At 34.5% G+C, this 22,475-nt stretch overlaps 1 long non-coding RNA gene across 1 annotated transcript in view; it reads left to right on the top strand.

Annotated features, from left to right (window-relative positions):
* Positions 1 to 22,475, top strand: part of LOC149749517 (uncharacterized) — a 211,375-nt gene that overhangs the window by 75,965 nt on the left and 112,935 nt on the right. The window contains exon 2 of the long non-coding RNA XR_016392605.1: positions 4,127 to 4,299. This is a non-coding gene — a long non-coding RNA (uncharacterized LOC149749517). The remainder of the gene's footprint in view (positions 1 to 4,126; positions 4,300 to 22,475) is intronic.

Below are 22,475 nucleotides of genomic sequence, written 5' to 3'. Positions count from 1 at the left end.
GGCTGTCTTCATTTCTTTTCATTTTTCTTTTTTCTTCTGTGACAGTGAATTCAAACATTCTGTCTTCCAGATCACTTATCTGTTCTTCTGCCTCAGTTATTCTGCTATTGATTCCTTCTATTGTATTTTTCATTTCAGTTATTGAATTGTTCATCTCTGTTTGTTTTTTTAATTCTTCTAGGTATTTGTTCTTTAATTCTTCTAGGTCTTTGTTAAACATTTCTTGCGTCTTCTTGATCTTTGCCTTCATTTATTTTCTGAGGTCCTGGGTCATCTTCACTATCATTATTCTGAATTCTTTTTCATTTAATTGTCTTTCTGGGGTTTTTTCTTGTTCCTTCATCTGGTACATAGCCCTCTGCTTTTCATTTTTCTGTCAATGTGGCTTTCATTCCACAGGCTGCAGGACTGTAGTTCTTTTTGCTTCTGCTGTCTGCCCTCTGGTGGATGAGGCTATCTAAGAGGCTTGTGTAAGCTTCCTGATGGTAGGGACTGGTGGTGGGTAGAGCTGGGTTTTGCTCTTGTTGCCAGAGCTCAGTAAACCTTTAATATGCTTGTCTGCTAATCGGTGGGGCTGAGTTCCCTCAGCCTGTTGGTTTTTTGGCCTGAAGTGACCCAGCACTGCAGGCTACAAGCTCTTGGTGGGGCTAATGGCGGACTCCAGGAGGGCTCATGCCAAGGACTTCTTCTCAGAACTTCTTCTGCCAGTGTCCTTTTCCCCACAGTGAGCCTCAGCTGCCTCCTGCCTCTGCAGGAGACCCTCCAACACTAGCAGGTAGGTCTGGCTCAATCTTCTATGTGGTCACTGCTCCTTCTCCTTGGGTCCTGATGCACACACTGCTTTGCGTGTGCCCTCCAAGAGTGGAGTCTCTTTCCCCCAGTCATGTAGAAGTCCTGTGGTCAAATCTCGCTAGCCTGCAAAATCTGATTCTCTGGGAATTCCTCCTCCAGTTGCTGGACCCCCAGGTTGGGGAGGCTGTTGTGGGGCTCAGAACCTTCACTCCAGTGGGTGGGCTTCTGTGATATCATTGTTCTCCAGTTTGTGAGTCACCCACGCAGCAGTTATGAGATTTGATTTGATTGTGATTGCCCCCCTCCTACTGTCTCATTGCAGCTTCTCCTTTGTCTTCGGATGTGGGGTATCTTTTTTGGTGAGTTCCAGTGTTTTCCTGTTGATGATTGTTCAGCAGTTAGTTTTGATTCCAGTGCTCTCGCAAAAGGGAGTGCTGAGAGATCTTATACTCTTATACTTAATTGGCTAAAATAACTTTTACTCTATTTTCACAAGCTAAACACATTGAAAATTCATTCATAATCTTTCTAAATCCCAAATAAAATTGTCAAATTGGTTTCTATAATTGTGTAAATTCATCTTCTATTGTTGATCACTCATGTTGCAAATCTTAAAGAATCTTATACATTCACTCTCTTTCTTCCACATATGCATAGTCAAAATTTATCATCAGTTTACTATTGGCTTCTCATTTCTATATCCAATGCATTGCTCTAGTTCTGTCTTTACTCATTCCATCTGTTCTAGTGCATTTTTTTTTTAAATCATTGTTTCTAACTTTCAATCTCCTTCATTGAATACTGGCAAATATATTTTCATAAAATTCGTTTCTAAAAGCACTCCTCTGTAATAAGAAACCTGAAATTTTTCTCTTGGTATATAGAATATATTAACAGCAAGTAGCCATGGAATTCAAGATTCTCTAAAATCTAACTGAACTTTCCTCTCCACCTTTTGCTCTTATTGTGTCTTCATGTAAATTGTGTTATTCAGCCAAGTCAACATCTTTATTTTTTTATTCATCCCGTTCTCTGCTTTTGTCCATGCTTATTAACTCTGGCAGAAAATACCTCTCATTGTTCTTTCCCTGGAAAAGAATTGCCTAATTTTCTTTTTAATCAGAAGTTAATTTGTTTCTTTTGTATCTCATAGCATTTAAACATTTTATACTTCTTATTACATTCTGATCTTACTACAGTTTTATAAACATACCTTTATCTCTTGTCAAAATGTTTCTTTCTTGAGAGTTGAAATGTATCAATTCCTACATATATAGTTGTATATATAGTATAACTTTTAAATTTCATTTGTTGTCAAGCAAAGGAAATGTTGGGTAATTGTCTAAAATCTTTTTTTTAAGTCATTCTTCTGATATTGATGAGTAACAATGTAATATTCACATTCTTGTTCTTTAAGTGGAAGGATTTCAGTACCCATTACACCATTACATACATGGAAAGTATTGATAGTTGAATTACTATGTTAGTTAGAAGACATAGATAAATGCCAAATAAAACCACACCAGTAAGAATTTTAAAACTGAAAATATGCAAGACAAACACAATAAAATGTTATGTAATGTGTACAAGTAAAAGTGTTGCTAGTCTTCTGAATGCATTCCTCAGAATAAAGGGAGATTTCTATTGAAGTGTCATTGGCATTCATATATCCGGAAACTTTAATTGGAGTAACTATTATTTATACTTATTTATAACCAAACCACAATAGCCATTGTTTACAAGGTTAGAGTTCAAATCACTTTATGAAGAAATGCCACAGAAATACAAGTTTGTAAACTATATTTCATGTAGGTACATGTCTGTGTATGCTTGGAAATATGAGAGAAGTAGTTTGCATGTAAATCCTGATATTTCTACGACTGAAATGAAAAAAAAATGTTTTTTGATAGAGAAGACAAAAGCATCAGAGTGGTATTCATTTTTCTAAAAATATGTTTAAAATATTTACAAGTCCTTCATCAGATTTATGTTTTATGAATATTTTCCCCAGCCTCTGGCTTCTCTTTTCATTTTCTTACTGGTATCTTCTGAAGAGTAAAACTCTTTAAACTTTGTCTTTTCATGGTTAAAGTTTTATGTATCCTAAGAAAATTCTGCCAAACCACTGAATTAAAAAATAATTTCCTATATTTTAGAAGTTTAAATTTTATTGATTCTATGATCCTTTTAAGGATAAACTTTGTAGTTATATGAAGAAAGGATTAGCTCAGGTTCATTTTTCCACATGGGTATCCAACAGTTCCAAAGCAAAAAATAAATGTTTCATGATTCAACCACATTATATGTTTTGTTAAAAAACCAGTTAAACACATATATGTGTGCCTATTTCTGAGCTCTCTACTCTGTCAATTTTGATGTATAATTATATCTTTATAGTTTTATAAGTCTTGAAATTAGATATTAGACCTCTAAATTTGATCTTTATTTTCAAAAGAGTTTGGCTATAATAAGTTCTTTGCATAACCCATATACATTGTAGAATCAGCTTACTAATCCTTACAAAAGAATTTCCTGAAATTTTGATTGAAATTATAATGAAGCTATAGAATTATTTGTTGATAATTGTTATTTTAATAATATTGGATCTTCTGATATGTATTATATATTTTCACATTCAGGTTCTCTTTAACATCCTCAACAATGTTATATAATTTTTATATACAAAACTTTGCCACATTTTAAATTTATCTCTGAGTATTTCATGTTTTTGATACAATTACAAATGGTATTTTTTTCAATTTCACATATTTTGTTATGGGTATATAAAAATGTATTTTTTGTTGCCTTAGTAAACTTCTACCTTGCAGCATTTATTTATTAGTTTAGATAACATTTTTGAGGATTCTTGATGTCATTCTCCATAAAAGATAACACCCTCTGCAAATAAAGAGAGTTTAATTTCTTTCTTCCAACTATAAACTTTTTATTTCTTTTTCTTCTCTTATTGCACTGGTTAGAAAATTATGTACAATATTAAATATAAACGTTAAAAAAAATCCTTTGCTTGTTACTGATCTTAGTGGAGAGATAGTTCACCTTTCACCAATAGAAACGGTTTTAACTATAGGTAAACCAAGTTGAGGATATTCCCTTTTATTCTTACCTTGCTGAATATTTTTATCACAAATGGGTATTAATTTGTTGTCAAAAGCTTTTCTCTATTTACCTTTCATTGATATTTTGGTTTTCATTTTATTTTCCTACATTTACTTTTTGTTTAGATTATTATATTTTAGTGTCTTGAACTAGATGATTAAGACACTGATCTTATATATCTTTTCCTTTTTTTTTTTTTTTTTTTTGTGGTACACAGGCCTCTCACTGTTGTGGCCTCTCCTGTTGCAGAGCACAGGCTCTGGACGCGCAGGCTCAATGGCCATGGCTTACAGGCCCAGCTGCTCCACGGCATGTGGGATCCTCCCGGAACGGGGCACGATCCTGTGTCCCCTGCATTGGCAGGCAGACTCTCAACCATTGCGCCACCAGGTAAGCCCTATCTTTTCCTTATTTAATTGAAGTATAGTTGATTTACAATGTTGTGTCAGTTTCAGGTGTACAGCAAAGTGATTCAGTTATACATATATCTATTCTTTTTCAGATTCTTTTCCCATATAGGTTCTTACAGAGTATTGAGTAGAGTTCCCTGTGGTATACAGTAGGTCCTTGTTGATTATCTATTTTATATATAGTATTGTGCATATGTTAATCCTAACCTCCTAATTTATCCCTCCCCCCCCACCTTTCCTCTTTGGTAACCATAAGTTTGTTTTCTGAGCCTGTGAGTCTATTTCTGTTTTGTAAATAAGTTCATTTGTATCATTTTTTTAGATTCCACATATACGTGATATCATATAATATTTGTCTTTGTCTGTCTGACCTACTTCACTTAGTATGAAACTCTCTAGGTCCATCCATGTTGCTGCAAATGTCATTATTTCATTCTTTTTTATGGTTGAGTAATATTCCATTTTATATATGTACCACAACTTCTTTATCCATTCATCTATTGATGTGCATTTAGGTTGCTTCCATGTCTTGGCTATTGTAAATAGTGCTGCTGTGAACATGGGGGTGCATGTATCTTTTCAAAGTATGGTTTTCTTCAGATATATGCGCAGGAGTGGGATTGCTTGATCATATGGTGGCTCTATTTTTAGTTTTTAAGGAACCTCCATAGTGTTCTCCAGAGTGGTTATACCAATTTACATTCCCACCAACAGTGTAGAACCTTTTCCTCTACACCCTCTCCATCATTTATTATTTGCAGATTTTTTGATGATGGCTATTCTGACTGGTGTGAAGTGATACCTCATTGTAGATTTGATTTGCATTTCTCTTATAATTAGTGATGTTGAGCATCTTTTCATGTGCTTTTTGTCCATCTGTATGTGTCTTTGGAGAAATGTCTATTTAGATCTGCCCATTTTTTGATTGGGTTTTTGTTTTTTTGATATTGAGTCACATGAACTTTTTTACATTTTGGAGATTAATCCCTTGTTCATTGTTTCATTTGCAAGTGTTTTCTCCCATTCTGTGGGTTGTCTTTTTGCTTTGTTCATGGTTTCCTTTGCTGTGCAAAAGCTTTAAAATTTAACTAGGTCCCATTTGCTTATTTTTGTTTTTATTTTCATTACTCTAGGAGGTGGATCCAAAAAGATATTGCTGCAATTTATGTCAAACAGTGTTCTGTGTATATTTTCCTCTAAGAGTTTTGTAATATCCAAACATATTTAGGTCTTTAATACATTTTAAGTTCATTTTTGTGTATGGTGTTACAGAATGTTCTAATTTCATCTTTTTCTTGTGGCTCTCGAGTTTTCCCAGCATCACTTATTGAAGAGACTGTCTTTTCTCCACTGTATATTCTTGCCTCCTTTGTTGTAAATTAATTGACCCTAGGTGTGTGGGTTTATTTCTGGGATTTCTATCCTATTCCATTGATATATAAGTCTGTCTTTGTGCCAGTACATTACTCTTTTGATTACTGTAGATTTATAGTATTGTCTGAAGTCAGGGAGCCTGAGTCCTCCAGCTCCATTTTTGCTTCTCATGATTGCTTTGGCTATTCAGGGTCTTTAGTGTTTTAATGCAAATTTTAAGATTTTTTTTGTTCTAGATCTGCAAAAAATGCCATCAGTAATTTGATGGGAATTGCAATGAATCTGTAGATTGCCTTAATGTAGTATAGTCTGACACTGATGAAAGAAACTGAAGATGAGACAAACAGATGGAAAGATATACCATGTTCTTGGATAGGATATATATATATATATGTGTGTGTGTGTGTGTGTGTATATATATATATATATATTATATATATATATATATATATATATATTCTTTTTCAGATTTTTTTCCCTTATGACTTATTACAAAATATTGAGTATAGTTCTCTGTGCTATACAGTAATTGGTTATCTACTTTATATATAGTAGTAAGTATTTAATGCTATATGTTTTCTTCTAAATAGAACATTAACTTCTTCCCACACATTTTGATGTTATGTTTTCATTTTCGATTTTATTAAAAATGCATTCCAATATCCCATTCATCAATTTGTTATTTAGAAGCATGCTATTTAATATCCAAAACTTTGGGGATTTTTCAATATCTTTTGTTGATTGCTGGTTTATTTTCACTGTGGTAAAAAGAATATTCTTTTTCATGCTTTCTTATTTACTGAAATATAGTTATGGCTCAGAATATGGTCTATTTTGTGATCTATGTACACATAAAAGAAATGTGTAATCAGCTGTTGTTTGCTGGAGTGTTGTATAAATGCCATTTAAGTTAGTTGGTATTGATCAAATCATCATTTGCCCTTAAATATTTTTGTCTACTTGTTTTTATCAATTATTGTGAGAGGAGTATTAAAAGTCTCTAATTATAATTATGGCTTTATTTCTCTTTTCATTCCACTTTTTGTTTTCATTTACTTTGAAATTTTAGGTGCATGTATATTTTAAGATTTTGCCTGTTCTGGCTGAACTAAACCCTTTGTCATTATGATATATCACTCTGTATTTCTGGTAATATTTACTGTCCTGAAATTTTATTTGCCTGATGTTAGTTTAGCTTATCCATCGTTCCTTGGATTGTATCTATGATTATCTTATTATATCCTATTACTTTTAATAGAATGTCTTCCTTATTTAAAATGGATTTATATAAATAGCATATAGTTGTATCTGACTTTTTCATTTAGTCTCACAAACCTTTTTAACTAGAGTCTTTAGACAATTTATATTTAATATAAATATTAGATATTAGCCTAAATCTAGATTCTTGCTTGCTATTGTCTATTTCTCCATTTGTTTTTTTCCCTGCTATTCCCTTATTTGCTATTATTCCTTGTTTTAATTTTTATTACTCTAGGGTTTACTTATCACAGTAATAGATGGTAATACTATGTATGTCATAAGTTCAAAAACACATGATAATTGTTTGCCTTTAAACAATCATATTTTAAAGAGATTAAAAATGAGAAAAAAATTTTTATATTTGCCCACATACACCTACATGTTTCCATTTTTTATGCTCTCACTTATTGAAATACAAATTTTATATGGGATATTTTGTCTCCTTTTTTAAAGAATTTGCTTTAACTTCTCTTAATGCATGTCTGTAATGATTAATTATCTCAGATTTTGTTACTCTCAAATGGTCTTACTTCAACTTGATTTTTCAATAATATTTTTGGTAAGTATTGTGTTCTGGGTTAACAATTTTTTTTCTTTCATTAATTTAAGATGGTATTTCATTTTTTTCTCATCAGTTTGATTTTTATGAGAAATATGTTATGACTATGCTCCCTGTATATCATTTTTGCTCTGGCTGCCTTTATGAATTTTATCTTTATGACTGGATATCAGTAATTGGATAATGCTATTTTCCTTATGTTTCTTTCATTTGGGATTCATCAAGTTTCTTGAATCTGTGCCTTTATAAATTTTATTTAATTTGAAAAAATTTCTGGCAAGATTTCTTTAGATACTTTTCTGCCACCTCCCTCTTTTGTCCAAGGGTGCTCTAAGGATTTTTTTTTATTATTTTCATTATTTTTCTATTTTTGATTCATTTTTTCCACAGTATCTAATCTTCTTTTATCTGATCAGATTTATCTACATTTCAAAATTTCAGATATTGTATTTTTAATCTCTAGAATTTTTATTTAGTTTATTTATATATCTTCTATTTTTTCTCATTATGTGTATCATTTCCTCTGCATCTTAGAACATATTTAAAAGATCATTGTTTTAAGGTTCCTTTCTGTTCTAGTTCCATAATGATTCTTATTTCTTTCTCTTTTCATTATCTTAATTTTCTTGCTTACTAATCCCATTTTCCTGCTTTTTTACATGCTGAATAAATTTTGACTGGACACTAGAAATTCTAAGTTTTACATTCTTAGTGTTTGATTTTGCTTTATTTCTTCAAATTGTATTATGTATATTTTTTTGAATTTTATTTTATTTTTTATACAGCAAGTTCTTATTGGTTATCCATTTTATACATATTAGTGTAGATATGTCAATCCCAATCTCCCAATTCATCACACCACCACAACCCCCCCCACCACTTTCACCCCTTGGTGTGCATACGTTTTTTCTGTACATCTGTGTCTGTATTTCTACCTTGCAGACTGGTTCATCTGTACCATTTTTCTAGGTTCCACAGATATGTATTAATATATGTTATTTGTTTTTCACTTTCTGACTTACTTCACTCTGTATGACAGACTCTAGATCCATCCAAGTCTCTACAAATGACCCAATTTCATTCCTTTATTATGGCTGAGTAATATTCCATTGTATATATGTACCACAACTTCTTTATCCATTCATCTGTTGATGGACATTTAGGTTGCTTCCATGACCTGGATATTGTAAATAGTGCTACAATGAACATTGAGGTGCATGTGTCGTTTTGAATTATGGTTTTCTCTGGGTATATGCCCAGTAGTGGGACTGCTGGGTCATATGGTAGTTCTATTTTTAGATTTTTTAAGGAACCTCCGTACTGTTCTCCATAGTGGCTGTATCAACTTACATTTCCACCAACAGTGCAAGAGGGTTCCCTTTTCCCAAACCTTCTCTAGCATTTTTTCTTTGTAGATTTTTTGATGATGGCTATTCTGAGCAGTGTGAGGAGATACCTCATTGTAGTTTTGATTTGCATCTCTCTAATAATTAGTGACGTTGATCAGCTTTTCATGGGCTTCTTGGCCATCTGTATGTCTTCTTTGGAGAAATGTCTATTTAGATCTTATGCCCATTTTGGGATTGGATTGGTTGTTTTTTTAACACAGAGCTACTTGAGTTATTTATATATTTTGGAGATTAATCCTTTGTCCACTGATTCGTTGGCAAATATTCTCTCCCATACTGAGGTTGTCTTTTCTTCTTGTTTATGGTTTCCTTTGCTGTGCAAAAGCTTTTAATTTTTATTAGGTCCCATTTGTTTATTTTTGTTTTATTTCCATTACTCTAGGAGGCAGATCAAAAAAGATCTTGTTGTGATTTATGTCAAACAGTGTTCTTCCTATGTTTTCCTCTAAGAGTTTTATAGTGTCCAGTCTTACATTTAGGTGTCTAATCCATTCTGAGTTTATTTTTGTGTATGGTGTTAGGGAGTGTTCTAATTTCATTCTTTTACATGCAGTTGTCCAGTTTTCCCAGCACCACTTATTGAAGAGACTGTCTTTTCTCCATTGTATATCCTTGCCTCCTTTGTCATAGATTGGTTGACCATAGGTGTGTGGGTTTATCTCTGGGCTTTCTATCCTGTTCCATTGATCTATATTTCTGTTTTTGTGCCAGTACCATATTGTCTTGATGACTGTAGCTTTGTAGTATAGTCTGAAGTCAGGGAGTCTGATTCCTCCAGCTCCGTTTTTTGCCCTCAAGACTACTTTGGCTGTTCGGGGTTTTTTGTCTCCATACAAATTTTAAGATTGTTTGTTCTAGTTCTGTAAAAAATGCCACTGGTAATTTGATAGGGATGGCATTGAATCTGTAGATAGCTTTGGGTTGTATAGTCATTCTCACAGTATTGATTCTTCCAACCCAAGAACATGGTATATCTCTCCATCTGTTTGTATCATATTTAAATTCTTTCATCAGTGTCTTATAGTTTTCTGCATGCAGGTCCTTTGTCTCCTTAGGTAGGTTTATTCCTAGGTATTTTATTCTTTATGTTGCAAAGGTAAATGGGAGTTTTCTTAATTTCTCTTTCTGATATTTCATTGTTAGTGTATAGGAATGCAAGAGACCTCTGTGCATTAATTTTGTATCCTGCAACTTGACCAGATTCATTGATGAGCTCTAGTAGTTTTCTGGTGGCATCTTTAGCATTCTCTATGGATACTATCATGTCATCTGCAAACAGTGACAGTTTTACTTCTTCTTTTCCAATTTGTATTCCTTTTATTTCTTTTTCTTCTCTGATTGCTGTGGCTAGGACTTCCAAAACTATGTTGAATAATAGTGGCAAGAGTGGACATTCTTGTCTTGTTCCTGATCTTAGAGGAAATGCTTTCAGTTTTTCACCATTGAGAATAGTGTTTGCTATATGGCCTTTATTATGTTGCGGTAGGTTCCTTCTATGCCCACTTTCTGGAGAGTTTTTAAAATAAACTGGTATTGAATTTTGTCAAAAGCTTTTTCTACATCTATTGAGATGATCATATGGTTTTTATTCTTCAGTTTATTAATATGGTGTATCCCATTGATTGATTTGTGTGTATTGAAGAATTCTTGCATCTCTGGGATAAATCCCACTTGATCATGGTGTATGATCCTTTTATTGTGTTGTTTGATTCTGTTCACTAGGATTTTGTTGAGGATTTTTGCATGTATATTCATCAGTGATATTGGTCTGTAATTTTCTTTTTTTTTGTAGTATCTTTTTCTGGTTTTGGTATCAGGGTGATGGTAGCCTCATAGGATGAGCTTGGGAGTGTTCCTTCCTCTGCAGTTTTTTGGAAGAGTTTGAGTAGGATGAGTGTTAGCTCTTATTTAAATGTTTGATAGAATTTACCTGTGAAGCTGTCTGGTCCTGAACTTTTGTTTATTGGAAGATTTTAATCACAGTTTCAATTTCATTACTTGTAATTGGTCTGTTCACATTTTCTATTTCTTCATGGTTCAGTCTTGGAAGGTTATACCTTTCTAAGAGTTTGTCCATTTCTTCCAGCCTGTCAATTTTATTGGCATAGAATTGCTTGTAATAGCTCTTAGGATGCTTTGTATTTCTACAGTGTCTGTTGTAACTTCTCCTTTTTCATTTGAATTTTATTGAGTCCTCTCCCTCTTTTTCTTGATGAGTCTGGCTAATGGTTTATCAATTTTGTTTATCTTCTCAAAGAACCAGCTTTTAGTTTTATTGATCTTTGCTATTGTTTTCTTTGTTTCTATTTCATTTATTTCTGCTCTGATCTTTATGATTTCTTTCCTTCTACTAACTTTCGATTTTGTTTGTTCTTCTTTCTCTAGTTCCTTTAGGTGTAAGGTTAGATTTTTTTGTGTGATTTTTCTTGTTTCTTGAGGTGGGCTTGTATAGCTATAAACTTCCCTCTTAGAACTGCTTTTGCTGCATCCCATAGGTTTTGGATCATCGTGTTTTCATTGTCATTTGTCTCCAGGTATTTTTTGATTTCCTCTTTGATTTCTTCAGTGATCTCTTGGTTATTTAGTAATGTATTGTTTAGCCTCCATGTGTTTTTTACGTTTTTTCCCCTTTAATTGATTTCTAATCTCATAGCATTGTGGTCAGAAAAGATGCTTGATGTGATTTCAGTTTCCTTAAATTTACTGAGGCTTGATTTGTGACCCAAGATGTGATCTAACCTGGAGAATGTTCTGCGTGCACTTGAGAAGAAAGGGTAATCTGCTGTTTTTCGATGGAATGTCCTATGAATATCAATTAAATCTGTCTGTTCTATTGTGTCATTTAAGGCTTCTGTTTCCTTATTACTTTTCTGTTTGGATGGTCTGTCCATTGGTGTAAGTGAGGTGTTAAAGTCCCCCACTATTATTGTGTTACTGTCAATTTCCTCTTTTATATCTGTTAGCAGGTGCCTTATGTATTGAGGTGCTCCTATGTTGGATGCATAAATATTTACAGTTGTTATATCTTCTTGGATTGATCCCTTGATCATTATGTATTGTCCTTTTTTGTCTCTTGTAATAGTCTTTATTTTAAAATCTATTTTATCTTGTTACTTCAGCTTTCTTCTGATTCCCATTTGCATGGAATATCTTTTTCCATCCTCTTACTTTCAGCCTGTATGTGTCCCTAAGTCTGAAGTGGATCTCTTGTAGTCAGCATGTATATGGGTCTTGTTTTGGTATCCATTCATTGAGCCTGTGTCTTTTTGTTGGAGCATTTAATTCATTCACATTTAAGGTAATTATCGATATGTATGTTCCTATTACCATATTCTTAATTGCTATGTGTATGTTTTTATAGGTCCTTTTCTTCTCTTGTGTTTCCCACTTAGAGAAATTCCTTTAGCATTTGTTGTAGAGCTGGCTTGATGGTGCTGAGTTCTCTTAGCTTTTGCTTGTCTGTAAAGGTTTTGATTTCTCCAACAAATCTGAATCAGATCCTTGCCAAGTAGAGTAATCTTGGCTGTAGTTTCTTCCCTTTCATCGCTTTAAATATATCACGCCACTCCCTTCTGCCTTGTAGAATTTCTGCTGAGAAATCAGCTGTTAACCTTATGGCAGTTCCCTTGCATGTTATTTTTCATTTTTCCCTTGTTGCTTTCAGTAATCTTTCTTTGTCTTTAATTTTTTGTCAATTTGATTGCTATGTGTCTCAGCATGTTTCTCCTTGTGTTTATCCTGCCTGGGACTCTCTGCGCTTCCTGGACTTGGGTGGCTATTTCCTTTCCCATGTTAGGGAAGTTTTCAACTATAATCTCTTCAAACATTTCCTCAGGTCCTTTCTCTCTTCTCCTTCTGTGACCCCTATTACATGAATGTTGTTGCATTTAATGTTGTCCCAGAGGTCTCTTAGGCTGTCTTCATTTCTTTTCATTCTTTTTTCTTTATTCTTCTGTGGCAGTGAATTCCCCCATTCTGTCTTCCAGGTCACTTATCTGTTCTTCTGACTCAGTTATTCTGCTATCGTTTCCTTCTACTGTATTTTTCATTTCAGTTATTGTATTGTTCATCTCTGTTTGCTTGTTCTTTAATTCTTCTAGGTCTTTGTTAAACATTTCTTGCATCTTCTTGTTCTTTGCCTCCATTCTTTTTCCGAGATCCTGGATCATCTTCACTATCATTATTCTGAATTCTTTTTCTGGAAGGTTTCCTATCTCCACTACATTTAGTTGTTTTTCTGGGGTTTTATCTTGTTCCTTCATCTGGTACATAGCCCTCTGCCTTTTCATCTTGTCTATCTTTCTGTGAATGTGGCTTTTGTTCCACAGGCTGCAGGATTGTAGTTCTGCTTGCTTCTGCTGTCTGCCCTTTGGTGGATGAGGCTATCTAAGAGGCTTGTGCCAGTATCCTGATGGGAGGAACTGGTGGTGGGTTGAGCTGGGTGTTGCTCTTGTTGGCAGAGCTCAGTAAAGCTTTAATCTGCTTGTCTGCTGATGGGTGGGGCCAGGTTCCCTCCCTGTTGTTTGGTTGTCCTGAGGTGACCCAACACTGGAGACTACCAGGCTCTTTGGTGGGGCTAATGACGGACTCCAGGAGGGCTCAGACCAAGGAGTATTTCCCAGAACTTCTGCTGCCATTGTCCTCATCCTCATGGTGATCCACAGCCAACCCCCATCTCTGCAGGAGACCCTCCAACAGTAGCAGGTAGGTCTGGTTCAGTCTCCTATGGGTCATTGCTCCTTCTCCTGGGTCCTGAAGCACACACTACTTTGTGTGTGTCCTCCAAGAGTGGAGTCTGTGTTTCCCCCAGTCTTGTCGAAGTCCTGCAAATAAATTTTCCTAGCCTTCAAAGTCTGATTCTCTAGGAATTCCTCCTCCAGTTGCCAGACCCCCAGTTTGAGAAACCTGACCTGGGGCTCAGAACCTTCACTCCAGTGAGTGGACTTCTGTGGTGTAAGTGTTTTCCAGTTTGTGAGTCACCCACCCAGCACTTACGGGCTTTGATTTTATTGTGATTGTCCCCGTCCTACCATCTCATTGTGGCTTCTCCTTTGTCCTTGGATGTGGGGTATATTATTTGGTGAGTTCCAGTGTCTTCCTGTCGATGATTGTTGAGTACTTAGCTGTGATTCTGGTGCTCTCGGAAGAGGGAGTGAGAGCATGTCCTTCTACTCTGCCATCCATTTGTATTATTATTTTTTATGCCTGGAAGTTAATTTTCACACCTTTGTGGCTTGAATTAAGCTTTGTTTTGGCAGGTTCCAAACAGTTTTTATTTAATTTCTCTTTGTCTTAAGCCATTCTGAAGACTCTAATTAGATATAACATCTCTTCACTTGGTCCATTGTGCAACACAACTATACAAAGCCTTCTGTGAATTCTGATCATTGTTTGTCTACTGCTTTCAGGTAGTTAGTTCCTCAGCAGTAAATCTTAGGACACTTTGTCCTACTCATTTGCAACATTTTCTTTTCTGGAAGTGCCTTCACGAGTCTGAACTCCAGCCTCTTTCCTTAACTCAGTGAGTCTCTGTTTTGGTCTCTCTGTACTGTGGTCTGGAAACTGCCTTCAGGCAGTGCACTAGAGATAATTCCTGGGCTCTTCTCACTTTTTTTCTTCTCTCACTGGTCACAATCTTGTGTTGCCTGTTGTCCAAAGTATGGTAAACTATTATTTAATATTCTTAGTCCTTGAAGGTGTTTTCCACAGGAGGACAATTCCAATAAAATTCAGCTCTTTATTTTTGAAATAGGTTTGGCTTAGATTTTCAATGTTAGTACCATCCTCCCAGTTGCTAAAACCTTGGCCATAGTTTTGAATATTTTTTCAACCTACTTCCAGTTCTACCTTTTGCCTTTACCTCTTAACAGCTTCCAAAATGGCCATTTCTTCCCCTTTTGTTTGCCTAAAGTCCATTTTGCACTATTTTCAAGACTTCCTGCTAGATCTAGAATAAGATAAAACTTATCTATAAAATTTACATGATTTGAGCCCCAGTCTAGCTTTTCTAACCCATATTTTCCAATTCTTGTCCCTATTTCATAATCTTCATTGGTCCTTGGTGTACTTCTGCCTGGAATGTCCTTCTACACATAACCCAATATTGGACCCTATACAGGCCTTAAGACGAAATTTCAACTGTATAATAATAATGAATATATATCAAAATATTGGGGAGTGCAATACTATAAACAAACAAAAAATTTTAAATTCTGATCAATACAATATTGCATAAATTACATGAGTAGTAATTATATAATAAATATGAGTACTAATCATATAGCTCTAGAAAAACTAACTTGATATATTAAAAAGGATTACTGGCCCAAAAGTGATTAACACTCTTAGCCAGAAACACACACACACACACACACACACACACACACATCTTCTTTATCTTTTTTTCTTTTGTGAAAGACACAGTAGCCATTAGAGTATTAATTCAGAATATAAATAATATACATATATTGTATACTCAAATAGAGAGATACATTCAGAGTATATAATATATATGAGATTTGATATGGCTTGCTATGTCATATAGGCCAGCAGTCCCCAACTTTTTCACACCAGGGACCGGTTTTGTGGAAGATGGGTTTTCCACGGATGGTGGGGGGCAGGGGAGAAGGTTCAGGCAGTAAGGTGAGTGATAGGGGGGATGGTTCAGGTGGTAATGTGAGGGCTGGGGAGCAGCAGATGAAGCTTCCCTTTCCCGCCACTCACCTCCTGCTATGTGGCCCAGTTCCTAACAGGCCATGGACTGGTACCTCTCCACAGCCTGGGGGTTGGGGACTCCTGATATAAGCAAGAAATGAAAGAGCCAGCATGTAAAATTAGCTGTACAAAATTAACTCTTTCTGCCACAGCACTCTCCTTTATTCATTTTATGTCTGTTATGCTTACAGTACATTTTGAATAGAAAATAGAAGAAAAGAAAGAAATTAAATACTTAAATTGTCTGAAATAAATTGATGCTAAATTTATGGGCCAAATCTATAAGAGAAAGTGAGATATTTTTGTTTCTTTCATTTGCTTTCATGTGTACAGAGTCACATTAGATAATAGTCATATCTCCATGTTGTTGCCCCCTTCTCTGCAGTAAATATCTTTTGTGCTTCTTTTGTAAAGATTTTATAAACTCACATGGGAGTTCAGTGTCAAAGAGCCCAAGTTCATTTTTTATTTATTCATTTATGTGTATTTTTTGTTATGTATTTGCTTCTTTCAAAGGCAATGAGAAAGTAATGATAAGAATGCAGAAAACTATAAGACACTGATGAAAGAAATTAAATATGATACAAACAGATGGAGAGCTATACCATGTTCTTGGATTGGAAGAATCAACATTGTGAAAATGACTCTACTACCCAAAGAAATCTACAGATTCACTGCAGTCCCAATCAAACTACCAAAGGTATTTTTCACAGAACTATAAAAAAAAATTGCACAGTTTGTATGGAAACACAAAAGACCCCAAATAGCCAATGCAATCTTGAGAAACAAAAAGGGAGCTGTAGGATTCAGAATCTCTGACTTCAGACTATACTACAAAGCTACAGTAATCAAGACAGTATGGTACTGGCACAAAAACGAATACAGATCAATGGAACAGGATAGAAAGCCCAGAGGTAAACCCACACACAGATGGTCACCTTATCTTTGATAAAGGAGGCAAGAATATACAATGGAGAAAAGACAGCATCTTCAATAAGTGGTGCTGGTAAAACTGGACAGCTACATGTAAAAGAATGAAATTAGAAAACTCCCTAACACCATACACAAAAATAAACTCAAAATGGATTAAAGACCTAAGTGTAAGGCCAGACACTATAAAACTCTTAGAAAAAAACATAGGCAGAACACTCTATGACATAAATCACAGCAAGATCCTTTTTGACCCACCTCCTAGAGAAGTGGAAATAAAAGCAAAAATAAACAAATGGGACCTAATGAAACTTAAAAGCTTTTGCAGAGCAAAGGAAACCATAAAAAAGACAACCCTCAGAATGGGAGAAAATATTTGCAAATGAAGTAACTGACAAAGGATTAATCTCCAAAATTTATAAGCAGCTCATGCAGCTCAGTATCAAAAAAAAAAAACCCAATCCATAAATGTGCAGAAGACCTAAATAGACATTTCTTCAAAGAAGATATAGATTGCCAACAAACACATGAAAGGATGCTCAACATCACTAATCATTAGAGAAATGCAAATCAAAGCTACATTGAGGTATCACCTCACACCAGTCAGAATGGCCATCATCAAAAGACTTACAAACAATAAATGCTGGAGAGGGTGTGGAGAAAAGGAAACCCTCTTGCACCTTTGGTGGGAATGTAAATTGGTACAGCCACTATGGAGAACAGTATGGAGGTTCCTTAAAAACCTAAAACTAGAACTACCATACAACCCAGCATCCCACTCCTGGACATATACCCTGAGAAAACCATAATTCAAAGATTCATGTACCAAAATCTTCATTGCAGCTCTATTTACAATAGCAAGGACATGGAAGCAATCTAAGTGTCCATCAACAGATCAATGGCTAAAGAAAATGTGGCACATATATACAATGGAATATTACTCAGCCATAAAAAGAAATGAAATTATTATTTTTCATGAGGTGGATGGACCAAGAGACTGTCATACAGAGTGAAGTAAGTCAGAAAGCGAAAAACAAATACCATATGCTAACACATATATATGGAATCAAAAAAAAAATTGGTTCTGAAGAACATAGGGGCAGGACAGGAACAAAGACGAAAATGTAGAGAATGGACTTGAGGACACGGGGAGTGGGAAGGGTAAGCTGGGACGAAGTGAGACAGTGGCATTGACATGTATACACTACCAAATGTAAAATAGATAGCTAGTGGGAAGCAGCCACATAGCACAGGGAGATCAGCTCAGTGCTTTGTGTCCACCTAGAGGGGTGGGATAGGGAGGGTGGGAGGGAGATGCAAGAGGGAGGAGGTTAGGGGATATATGTATATGTACAGCTGATTCACTTTGTTATACAGCAGAAACTAACACACCATTGTAAAGCAATTATACTCCAATAAAGATGTTAAAAAAATTAATAAAAAACAGAATAAAACAGGTAAATAACTGTCTATGGGCTTGAAAACACGAAGTGCTTTATATACATTATCTAAAAACCTGACAACAACTGTACAAAGTAGTGCTACTTGGCAGATAATGATATATATGGTTTCAGTCATTGTAAACTGTGGAGGTAAAAAGAAACAAAACTAAAACCAATAAACTAACAAGTCTGCTGGATTTAATACAACAGCACTAAAATTTAAAGTCACATAGCAAATATTTTATAACTATAAATGGAGTATAAACTTTATAAAATGTGAATGACTGTTTTGTACACTTGTAATTTTATAATATTATACATCAACTATATTTCAATTTAAAAAACAAGTTTTTTGGGCTTCCCTGGTGGTGCAGTGGTTAAGAGTCCGCCTGCCAATGCAGGGGACACGGGTTCGTGCCCTGGTCTGGGAAGATCCCACCTGCGGCAGAGTGGCTGGGCCCGTGAGCCATGGCAGTTGAGCCTGCGCGTCCGGAGCCTGTGCTCTGCAACGGGAGAGGCCACAACAGTGAGAGGCCTGCGTACTGCAAAACAAAACAAAACAAAAAACAAAAGTTTTTAAAAAGTAGCCTCTTATTCTGCTCAAAAAAAAAAAATAATAATAAAGTCACCTACCTTGGTTGTGCCAGAGACTTGTTCTGTTAATTATATTTGCATCTTCAGTTTACTGCCTGTTTCTCAAGATTCCCAGTCAATTTAGCAGATGATGCTGTGAAAATATTCCCAGCAAATTATAGTTCTCTTTCTCAACCCAGTTCTACATCAGTTGGAGTATAGCCAAAAGAGTCAGTCAGCGGGAGCCAAAATATCAGTTTTATCACAGAAGAGGTGGAAGAGACTATGGCTTAGGTGCAGGACAAGAATGAGGTGTCTAATGTGGAACTCCTATATTAGACACACCCCTTATTGGTAGGCCACACTGGAACACTTCCTGCTTCACTCACTGGAGAAAGCAATTGCCTTTACCCTCAAGCTTAGGAGAGATCAGATGCACTGCATCTTATTCTCTGCATCTTGACTTATTCAAAAGGGAGGGAGAGAGAAGTTCAAAGTTCCTAACCTCAAATTTACTAAAGAGAAAACTCTTCTTCAACCAAGATGAACTGAATAAAGTAGGATTGAGAGCCCCAAAAAGCCAGAGGAAAAGTGTTTTCCTATCTCTTCGACATGTTATGTGCTTAATTCACTTTATTGAATGAATAATAATCTTGTTTTCAACCTGTGGCTTGAAATAACACATTCTGAAGTATATTATAATTATATATCCATTATTGATACAAGAAATCATGGAAGTAAATATGTACTCATTTGTTTCTAAAATAGCTCATAAACCTCTCTAGACACTTATATAATATTGAAAACAGAAAGCAGTACTGTATTTTGAGGGAAAAAAAGCAACAATATGATGCTTCCTTCAGGGAGAATGAAAAACTATTAGAAACATCAAGGGTCAAAAACACTAAGCCACCAGTTATTAAAAATTATTTACCTCTTGAACTTTTGGTGGGAAAATCCACTGCCTGTGGAGATATAAGAATTTCAATCACAGAACTAATGTCCTGAGAATTCGTTTGATTTACTCTAAAATCTCAGAAGATTGGGCACATTTTAAAAGTTTTTAAGTCAGAATAAACTATATCAGATTGTTTCTTTTAGGTAAAATACAGAGATATAGTAGTTTTTGGTCATATGTCAAGACTTAACTCGTAAGTTACCAACTTATATTTTAGCCAAGCTATATATACTCTTTTTAAAAATGTTAGAACTGGTGTGATATTGATTATGTGTGTGTGTATTTGTGTGTGTGAATTCACTTTTGTTGTTCCTCTCTTTTTATATATCCAGAAACCTCATGAATAATATCTGACTGGTATATCTTTTTTATTTATTCCTTTATCTTTCTTGTTTGTGGTGTGCTTTTTTTTCTTTTTTTGTATTTATAATATTGTATTTTGTATTTATAATAATGATTCAATAATTTAAATATGAATAATATTTTAGTTAATGCATATTCTTTTCATTCACTTTCTATCACTTCATAACATAGTGGTAAACATTGCAGCTTAAATGTACAAAAATTTACAGCGTGATGATAAAGCCTTTGCTCAGTGTAAAATTTATAGCCATAAATGCCTATGTTAAGAACAAATAAAATATCTCATAACAATAATCTAACATACCACCTTAATAAATTGTAAGAAAAACAAGTGCAAACTAAACCCAGAGCAAGTAAGAGGAAGAAAATAATAAAGGTTAAAGAGGAATAATTTAAATGAAGATTATATGGAATTTTTTTGGCTAAACCCCACATACACTAAGAAATACATCTTAACTCATGATCCAGTGTATATGTATCTTTCTGTCTCTCTATACATCAATCTTTGCCTCTATTTATCCATCTATCCATTTTCCTATGAGTCCATCTATCATTTACATACAGATGTATTTAACTATTCATTTATAGATAATTCCCTCTTGTTCATACTTTTTTTAAGTGGTTTCATTATTTGTTTTAAATTTATCTATAATCACCACTTAAAATGTCTTAAGCTTTCATTTTTCACAATTATCCCATTTTTATTGAAATATATGTTTCAGTTAACATACCATAATCATAGAGCTTGAGGTATATTCAGTTAATACACTCATATATTCAGCCCCTAGATCAAGAAACTGAATAGTACAGCATCCTGGAAGTCTCCTATGTCATTAAACAGTAATCTGACTTTAATGACATAGGTTAGTTTTACCTGTTTTCATTGTTATATGCCTGGAACAATAATGGTATATACTCTTTTTCTTATATTTATACCATCTTATCCACTCTTACCCCCTGCCTCTGGTAACTGCCAATCTGTTCTCTGTATCTACGGACTTTTATTATTTTTTTTAAAGAGTCCTCATATAAGAGAGGTAATATGGTATTTGTCTTTCTCTGATTTATTTCACCTTGCATAATGGCCTTGAGGTCCATCTATGTGCTCGCAAATGGCAAGACTTCATTCTTTCTTATGGCTAAATAATATTCCACTATATACATATACGTGTGTGTGTGTGTGTATACATACACACACACACACACACACGCCATGTCTTCTTTATCCACTCATCCATCCGTGCACATCTCACCAACACTTGTTATTTCTTGCCTTTCTAATAAGAGCCATCTAACAAGTATGAAGTGATATCTCATTGTCATTTTGATTTGCATTTCCCTGGTCATTAGTGATGTTGAGCATCTTTTCATATACCTCCTGAACATCCCTATATCTTCTTTGTAAAAATATCTATTCAGATCTTCTGCCCATTTTTTCAGCCAAATTGTTTGTGTTTTGTTTTTGCTATTGAATTGTATGAGCTCTTTATATATTTTGGATATTAGCCTCTTATCAGATATATGATTTGCAAATATTTTCTCCCATTCAGTGGGTTGCCTTTTCATTTTGTTAATGGTTTCCTTTGCTGTGCAGAAGCTTTTTAGTATGATATAGTCTCACTTGTTTAGTTTTGCTTTTGTTGTCATTTTTTTTGGTGTCAAATCCAAAAATCCTTGCCAAGACCTAGGCCAAAGAGCTTACTACCCATGTTTTCTTCTAGAAGCTTTAAGGTTTCAGGTCTTATGTTCAAGTTTTTAATTCATTTGAGTTAATTTCTGTGTATAGTATGAGATAGTGGTCAAGTTTTATTCTTTTGCCTGTGGCTGTCAAGTTTTCCAACACCATTTATTGAAGAGATTGTCCTTTACCTATTGTATATTCTTCCTCCTTTGTCATAAATTAATTCACCACATATGCATGGGTTTATTCTGGGCTCTGTATTCTGTTCCATTGATCTATGTGTCTGTTTTTATGCCAATACCATACTGTTTTAATTACCATAGCTTTGTAATATAATTTGAAATCAGAGCACATGATGTTGCCAGCTTTGTTGTTCTTTCTCAGTATTGTGTTGGTTACTTGGGGTCTTTTGTGTTTCCATAAAAAATTTTAGGATTACCTGTTGTATTTCTGTGAGAAAAATGCCATTGGAAATTTGATAGGGATTGCATTGAATCTGTAGATTGCTTTGGGTAGTGTGGACATTTTAACAGTATTGATTCTTCCAATCCATGACCATGGAATATCTTTCCATTTATTTGTATCTTCTTCAATTTATATCATTAATGTCATACTTTTCAATATACAGGTCTTTTACCTCCTTGGTTAAATTTATTCACAGGTATTCTACTTTTTTGATGCAATTGTAAATGGATTGTTTTCTCCATTTTTCTTTCTGATAGTTTATTATTAGTGTATAGAAATGCAACAGATATTTGTGTATTGATTTTATATCCTGTAACTTTACTGAATTCACTTATTAGCTCTAAATTTTTTTTAAGGAGTCTTTAGGATTTTTCTATATATAATATGTCATCTGTAAATAGTGACAGTTTTATTTATTCCTTTCCAAT

This window comes from Delphinapterus leucas, chromosome 3 (assembly GCF_059928025.1).
Source record: "Delphinapterus leucas isolate spDelLeu-1000000601 "Yukka" chromosome 3, BTC_Dleu_Yukka2, whole genome shotgun sequence".
Classification (NCBI taxonomy): Eukaryota; Metazoa; Chordata; class Mammalia; order Artiodactyla; family Monodontidae; genus Delphinapterus; species Delphinapterus leucas.
This window is presented reverse-complemented; position numbering and strand designations above follow the sequence as displayed.